Raw genomic sequence first — 8,299 nt, forward strand, 5'->3', positions numbered from 1 at the left:
ATTATCCATCTGCATTGTCTCCTTTGCCCCCTCCACTAGGAGACCAGAAGTCCGACATCTGCTTCATTTTTTCCCCTCATTGAGTTTATTGGTACTTTTTAAGTACACAGTACAGTTACATTTATCACTGGGATCTTGTACCTTTACATGACAGGTCTTGGTTCTCATTTTTTCCCCTCGTCCCTGCCCTCCCTTCACCCCCTCCACTCTCCCCTATTTACAAAGACTTTGTTTCCATTTTTTCCTTTTCTGATATTTTTCTTTCTTTCTTTCTTTCTTTTATTTTTTTTGGTTTTTTTGAGACAGGGTCTAACTATGTAGTTGAGACTGACCTGGAACTCACTGTGTAGCCCAGGCTGGTCTCAAACTCACAGTGATCCTCCTGCCTCAGCCTCCCGAGTGCTGGGATTACAGGCGTGCACCACCATGCCCAGCTCATATTTTTGTCTTTTCCCTTATTTCATTTCCCCTACCCTTTCCACTTCCCCTACACCTTTAGCTCTTTTATTCCTATTTCACATTGTCAGCTATACAATTTGGATCTTATTTAGACTTTTAGTTTTTCACACCAGAGAAACTATTTGGTATTTACACATGTGTGGCTTATTTATTCCACTTAAGAGTATGGCCTCAATATGCATCCATTTTCCTATGAATGACCCTAGTTTCTCATTCTTTATGGCTGAGTAGTAGTCCATTTTATAGAAAAACCACATCTTTATCCAGTCCCCAGTTGATGAGCAGTTGGGCTGTTTCCAAGTTTTTACTATTAGAAACTGTGCTGCTATAAACATGGGTGAGCATATATCACTGTGATATGATTCTTTTAATTCATTTGGGAAGATACTCAGCAGAGGGATGACTGGGTCAGATGGAACCTCTAGTCCTAGTTCTGTGAGTTATCTCCATATTGATTTCCACAGTGGTTGTACCAGTCTGCACTCCCACCAACAATGGAGAAGGGTTCCTTTCTCCCCACAGCCCCGCCAACATTTTATTGGTTGATTTCTGGACAGCAGCCATTCTTTCTGGGGTGAGGTGGAATCTCAGTGTTGTTTTCATCTGCATCTCTCGAATGACCAGTGATGTGGAACATTTTTTCATATATTTATTTGCTGCTTTTACTTCTTTGTCTGAGAAATGTCTGTTCATTTCAAATGCCCATTTTTGAATAGGGTCTTCTGCAGGGGGCTGATTTTTTTTTAGTTCTTTTCATATTCTAGATAATAGTCTTTTGTCTGAGGAGCAGCTGGTAAAAATTTTTCCCATATTGTAGGTTGTCTCTTAGCTCTGTTGGTGATTTTTTTGCAGTGCAGAAACTTTTCAATAAGATGAGATCCCAGTTGTTGATTCTTTGTGCTAGTTCCTGTGCTACTGAGGATTTGTTCATAAAGTCTTTTCCTATGCCAATGTCTTCGAGAGTTCTGCCTAACTTATCTTCCAGCAAGTTTAGTGTTTTTTAATAGACATCTGCTTTCTTGGTAGCTTCTGCCTGCCCACAGCCTGCTATTACACAAACTGCCAATCATCAGTAGCCACCTGTCTCTCCTGCCTGGCCCTCCAGGCCCTCCAACCCACCTGTGCGTGTCAGTCTCTGTCTTAATTTTCTATAACTGCATAGCAAAGCGTTGCAAACTTGGTGGCTTAAAATAACATACATTCTCTTACAGCTCTGGAGGTCAGAAGTTCAAATTCAGTTTCAATGTGTGCAAAGCCAGGTGGAGTCAGGGCCACACCTCTGGAGGCTCCAGGGTGAATCTTGCCTTTCCAGCTTCCAGGGTTGCATTCCTCCATTTGCAGCCTGGCCTCTTGCTTTCTTTTGTGGTAACTTCCCTCTGCCTCCATTTTATACTAATGACACTTTCTGATTTCATTTAGGGCCCACCCAGATAAACCAGGATAATCTCTCTTCATGAGTTCTTTCATTTAATCTCTTCTACAAAGTCCCTTTTGCCAGATAAGGTGACATTCACAGGTTCCATGGAACGGGACCTATATGCAAAGCCTACCACAGTCTCCACCTCCAAAACCTCTCCCCAGGATGCTCAACCCTGGAGGAGGCAGGTGTTCTGGCCCTGACCCCTGCCTCATATCTTATGAGTGCCAAGCTATCCAAAGTTGGGGTGCCTATGGAGGCTGTGGCCTTGTCCCTTTCCTGTGAACCAGGGCCCCTGAGGGGTAGAACCTGAGTCTCGCGGTGATTGAACGTCCACCTCCACTCCGTGGCTTTGCCACGTCCCACCCGTGAGACAGTTCCCCTTCTGGTGGCCGTCATGTATGCATCCCCTGCATTCTGCTGCAGGGAGATGCCACTCTTCACTCTGCCCCTGGTACTGTACGCAGGATCTTCCTGAGAAGAGCTGAGGGATTTTCCCTCTGTCAATTTAGAGGTAAGGTGGAGGTTCTGTTCCAGGTTGAAGCTTCCATTCTGGAATCTCCCTTGATCCCACCCAGTAGCGCTGCTCTTTCTGCCTCCCTGGGATGGTATTTGAACTCACTAGGGGTTTCTTAGGCCCCTCCTCCAGGTTTCCCCCAGTTTCCAGAGTTCTCCTCATGGTTACCGTACCTCCTTTCAGCCGTATTTTCTTTCCTCTCTTCACCATTCCAGTCCTCCATCGCCCCCTGTGGTGCAACCAGTGTAATGCATGTACCTCTCTCCACCCAGGCTGAGGAGAGGCCCAGCAGGTGCCATCTTGGAAGAGTAGCAGTGGACGTTTGTTTAACTCAAGCATGGCACATGAGTGAGCTAAATCTCCTCCATGCTACTGCTGATGTCCTCTCATAGCACACCTGTTGCGCCAAATATTTTTTTCCATAAGGCTGAGAGTAAGAGAGGTCACAGAAGCCTATCTTCTGTCAGCTTTCCCTCAGTCCAACTGCTTGGTGGTGTCCAGCCCAGAGGAGGGGTGGGACAGCATGAAATGATCACAGAAAGTCCATGAGTGGTGTTCTTCTCTTTCAATAAGAAAATGGAGGCTCAGAGAAGTAATTTGCTCTCGATGGCACAGCTGGTCAACAGAGCTAAGATTCAAGACCAGCGTGGGCAACACAGTGTTCCCATCCCTTAAAACAAACAGGCCTGGAGATGTGGCTTCAGTGGGACAGTGCTTGCTGAACGCACAAAGCCCTGGGGTCATGAGACTACCTGGTCAGTCCATCGTGAGGTTGACAGGTAAGGAACTCTAGTGTCAGCTCAGCTCTGTCTCGCTCTTTGATGAGGTGCGCTCAGACTGCCTGCCCTCCAAATTTAGGCTTCAAACCAACTCTGTATGCTCAGTGAGCCCTGTGTCTCCAGTAAGCTCTGTCTGCACTGTAATCTTATCTGGTCACTTGTGGTGATTTTTACATCTCCATGGGCTCTGTGTCTTGGCTCTCGGCTCTGCCTCTTCAAATTTCGAAGCCCCTGCTAACCCTTTTTAGCTGCTCTCTCTATATTATTATGTGATGTGTGTGTGTGTGTGTGTGTGTGTGTGTGTGTGTGTGTTTGTGTGTGTTGGGAGAGTGTTATAAATATTAAGTAATTAAGATTGGAATAAATAAGCCTGTGATTGCCTGGCTCATTGGCTGTCAAGTGAAATCTTAAGGCTGACAAAATTGACAAAGTTCGTGAATTCATTGTTATCCCATACATTCTGATATTGCGGAGACACACAAATGTGTCCTGACTACGTTAGTTGTATAATTTGCTCATGACAATGGATGAGCCTTTCTGTGTGGCGGGGACTCTGCCGTAGTCCAGAGGTACCTAGGCGTGGCCACTGTGTAGTTACTTCCCTTGTTGCTGGGACAGAATGTGCATCTGTACTTGTGGGGCTCGAGGGAAACTCACCCTGGACTTGGCCATGGAGTCGGGCCCTGCATGCCTTTGCCCCAACCCCCCACACCTGAAAGGGCTCCTTCCCTTTGGGTGAACGTCAAAAAGGACCCTTTCTCCAAGTCTAGCTCAGGCCGGGCCTTCCAGAGCCCCCAGTGTGGACATGCTCCTGCTCCTGGTTGTGCCTGTGACCTGCAGTGAGCACTGACCTGTGACCTCTGACCTCTACCGCATCTGAACCCCCAGAGGACTAGTGGGGTGGTGGGGGTGGTAATGGAGGACCTGGGTCCAGGGCTTCATGGCTCTGTCAGCTGGGGGAACCTGTTAGACTCCTGCATGACGATAGAACGCTAGTCTTCTGGCATTGTGTTCTCGATGGCTGCTGGTGTGGCTTGGGAGCAACGGAGAGCCCTGAGGCAGGGAGGTTGGTGAAGCTGTCCTGTCCTTCCTTCTGTGAGCAGTCAGGAGGCAGCGAATGGTACAGTTGTGTGTGTGTGTGGGGAACATTGGGCAGAGGCGGCCCCAGCAGCACAGACCCTCAAGAATGTCTAGCTGAGGTGTACACACCCATTATCCAGATGGGAACCTAAAGCCCTGGGAGAAGGGACATTTGCAGGCCCATGACAGCAAGTGACAGAGGTGGGCTTTAATTCAGGCGTCCCGACCCCCGCTCCGCTCCTTTCCCTTACACCTGGATGGTTTCCTCTTTGCCCCTCCTCCTCGCGTTCTCTCGGGGCGCTCACTTACTCCGACAGTCATTCCGGAAGCAATGGCTGAACACCTACGGTGGGCAGTCTCTGCTCCAGGCCCTAAGGACACTGCAGGGAGCAGCAACTCCTGCTTCCAAGGAGGTGACAACCTAGAGAAGCTCCACCTGCAGAGGAAACTCAGTGCCTCTTGTTCACTTTCTGGTTCTTCCTGCGTTTAACAACCACTTGTTGCTGCTCACACTGGGCTGGACGCTGAAAATACAGGGTTACCAAGATATTTCCATTGTAGACTCACACTGTGCGATATAGTAGCTCCTAGACCTGGGGGGCTCTTTAAGCTTAAATCAGTTGAAATTAAATTAAGATTAAAATCCAATCCCTTGGTCACACTGGCCACGTTTCAAGTGCTCAGTAGCCATCTGTGACTAGTGGCTCCCATACTGGCTGATGGGAAAAAAATGTGTCCATCATTACAAAGGGTTCAGCGGGGCTGTGTGTGTTTAGATCCATCCCTCAGCACCTCGGAATGTGGTTGAGTTTGCAGATAGTGTCTTTAAAGAGGTGATTGGGTTAAAATCAGCACCAGCATGGGACCTCATCTAATACGACTTCTGTCTCATCGGAAGGGTGTGTGACATAGGCCTACCGAGGAGGAGATAGGAGGACCCCCAGGGGAAGATGGCCACACATAGGCCAAGAGAGAAACTTCAGGAGGAATCAACACTGCGGACCCCTCGATTCAGATTTCCAGGCTCCAGAATTGTGAGGGAAGACATTTCTGGTTTGGTGGTAGTTATGGCAGTCTTAGGAAACCAACACAGTAAAGGGGCTTGACCAGGATGGGGAAAAGGTACCCACCAGTCTGTGTTCATCCCTCTGCTATATGAACCACCCTTCAATCAGCTTCCCAACAAGGCGGCCCTTTTGAGCAACACTCCACCATCTTCCAATCAGCTAGCTCATTCTAGCAAAGCTCTTGCTCCGCTGCTGTCTTGCCTCTTGACTAGTTGGCTTTGTTGTGTGCCTAGCCTGTGTGCACAATGCTCTCCCCCGCCTTCCTCTCCGTCTCCTCTTTCTTTTGTCTTCCTCTTCTTACTCTTATTATTTCCCAAAGCCTCCCGCTAGCTGTGCATCCCTTGCCACATTTTATTCTAGGCACTCGGGATTGTTTTTGTTTTGTTTTGCTCTGTTTATCTACTTGAGAAGAGGCTTCACACAGACCCGGTTCTGTCCTGGCCATACCCACTCCCTCTGCCTGGATTTATCTTCTCCTGGGCCATCCGATAGGGCTGACTCGTATTGTGCAGAGGTTCGGACTTGCCCTCTGAAGGTTTGATAATTAAGTCGGCTTCCACAAACGATAACAGACTAATCAACAGGAGAAAAGCTATACAGATTTGTCAATATGCACACGCGCACAGGAGCCTCACAAAATATAGAAACTCAGTGATGAGCCATGTGGTTGGTAAATAAGGAGAACCAGTGAATTTGAGAGGAGTAAATGATCTTTAGGGGAGACCCTAGTAACAGATGCAGATTGTAAATGACTCTTTGCAAACGGAAAGGGATGGAAGACTGGACCACGGCTTAGGACAGTCTGTCCTTAGTATGGCCAATTATGGAGAGGATTCCAAGGTATTGTATTCTTTCTGGAAGGATTTCTGAAAAGGGAAGACCGGAAGGGAGGAATGGAAAAAGAGACAGAGAGGAGATCTGTTATCCTGTGCTCAGATAGAGAAATGATGGAAGGCTAGAGAAACCTTGCTTCTAATGCAACTTCTAAGACTTTCAGTCCCCTCTGATTCAAAGTGCTCAGCATGTCCGTGTCATATTTTTCAGTATTGTTTTCTGAGTCCCAACAATACCAGGCATGAGCTCACTTTCAATGGCTTTTCCTACGTAGCACCTGACCTGGCCTCTCTACCTCAAACATGTCTTTCCTTGCCCCTGCCCTTCTTATACTTCTGCTTTGATTTTCATATATATATATTTCTAGATTTTTTTCCCCCATAGCATTTCTTTACTGGCTGCATCTCTTTCTTCTCAGTGACTTGTAAGTGGCAAGAGACAAGGACCATGGCTTTCAGGCTTGCACTACCCCCGGAGTGTTGAAAGCGCTCAGCTGATATTCTGTGGGATGAATGAGTATAAAGTAGAGGTCAGCGACATCATCTACCACACAGAATTATCGAGAGGATTGAGTGAGAAAATGGATTCAAAGTAGCCCAGAACCTGCTGTAAAGTCGTGCTCAGTAAGGGGAGTGTTATGACTTATATCTAGAGCCCCCCCAGGCCTCATGTGCTCATGGTGCGGGTTTGGGGTGGTGGATGGATCATGGAGGTGTGATGCTCGTCAGTAGATCGTCCACAGATGAGTTTATAGCTAAATGTGCTGTTGGAGGAAGTGGGTCACTGGGGGGTGGCCTGAGTCTATCTCTTCCCAGCTTCTCCCTAGATGTTTCTCTCTGCTTTTCTTCCCTCACTGTGAGCTGGCTCTTTGCCTTGCCCCTCAGCCACACCTTGAAGCCAGAGGACTGGAAACTAAAATTCTACAAACTGTGAGCCAAAATAAACTTTTCTCCCTCATAGATGTGAGTGTCAGGTATCGTGTCTCAGCGACAAGTAGCTGAGACAGGGGAGGTTGTTGAGACCCCGAACTGTCACTCTTGTCGCATAATCAACATTTGTGCTTTTGAGCACCTTTCTCCTTTGTGCTTTCACTTAGGAAGCTTCCTCCTGCTCAACTCATAACCAACATCTCATCTCCTCAACCCCGATGAGGTGACAGACTGTGCAGATGCTGCCCCCAGGAGGTTAGAGCTGTTTCCTTTCCCAGGAAGGGGAGAGAGCTGAGGTCGGCGGGAGGGATCCCACAAACCTGGAGATGTGTGCTGCCTTGTGTTGCCTTGTTACATTCCCTCTCCCTCTGAAAATACCTGTGCACACCTGGACATGGTGAGGTGGTGGTTTGAGGCAGATGAGATCCTTTCCCCTCTCCTTGGAGTTCACTTTGAAAAAAAAAATCCTTTTCCCTTTCACCCAAATAAATGGCCTTCTTTGGTCAGTGGTAAGCACACAAACTTGGACATATGAACCTAAGTGGCCAGTAACACACTGGCCAGCCAGAAGGTAAATCCTGGCACCTAAGAGGCACGGGTCTCCTGGTTTCCTGCTAGACAGGCAGCAGGCCCTTGGGAAGAACTTATGATTGAGGCTTCAAGAACATTTTAGCAGCTTCCAGGAAGGCTATTGACCCTGGAAATCTCACTTTTCTCCTGTTCATAGCATTAGCTGCCTATAAACACTTTTTGGTTAAGAAAAAAATAAAGGTTGTTTGAGGAGCTGACAGGCTCTGCCTCATTTCCTTCTGGAAAGTGCACTACCAGGAGCTACTGTCTCCATCGTTAGAACTTTCATTTGGATTGCTCAGTGGTGGCTTTTGGGGTGAGGTAAGCACCTTCACCATTTGGAGTTATCCGGACTGACTATAGGTCATTTGGGGGCACTGACTAGTGTGAGAAATGACTCAGAGTTAGAAACATGTTCCAAATATTTTTTGTTTATTTGTTTGGAGCAGTCTGTCTTTGGTTTGCTTTGGTTTCTTTTATCCTTCTCTTCTTATAATCACCTTTATTTTAGGGTGGACAGCAAGATTTTAGTACCATCCAGAAGATACAGACTAACTGGGCAGACGACGGTCGGGATTCTATAATGAGGAGCTACTAGAGCTGCAATTCCTCTAACACATAATGCAAGGCAGGAAAGTTCTCTTCCT

The sequence above is a fragment of the Fukomys damarensis genome, unplaced genomic scaffold, assembly GCF_012274545.1.
Source record: "Fukomys damarensis isolate Sample0158 unplaced genomic scaffold, DMR_v1.0_HiC HiC_scaffold_23, whole genome shotgun sequence".
NCBI classification, from domain to species: domain Eukaryota; kingdom Metazoa; phylum Chordata; class Mammalia; order Rodentia; family Bathyergidae; genus Fukomys; species Fukomys damarensis.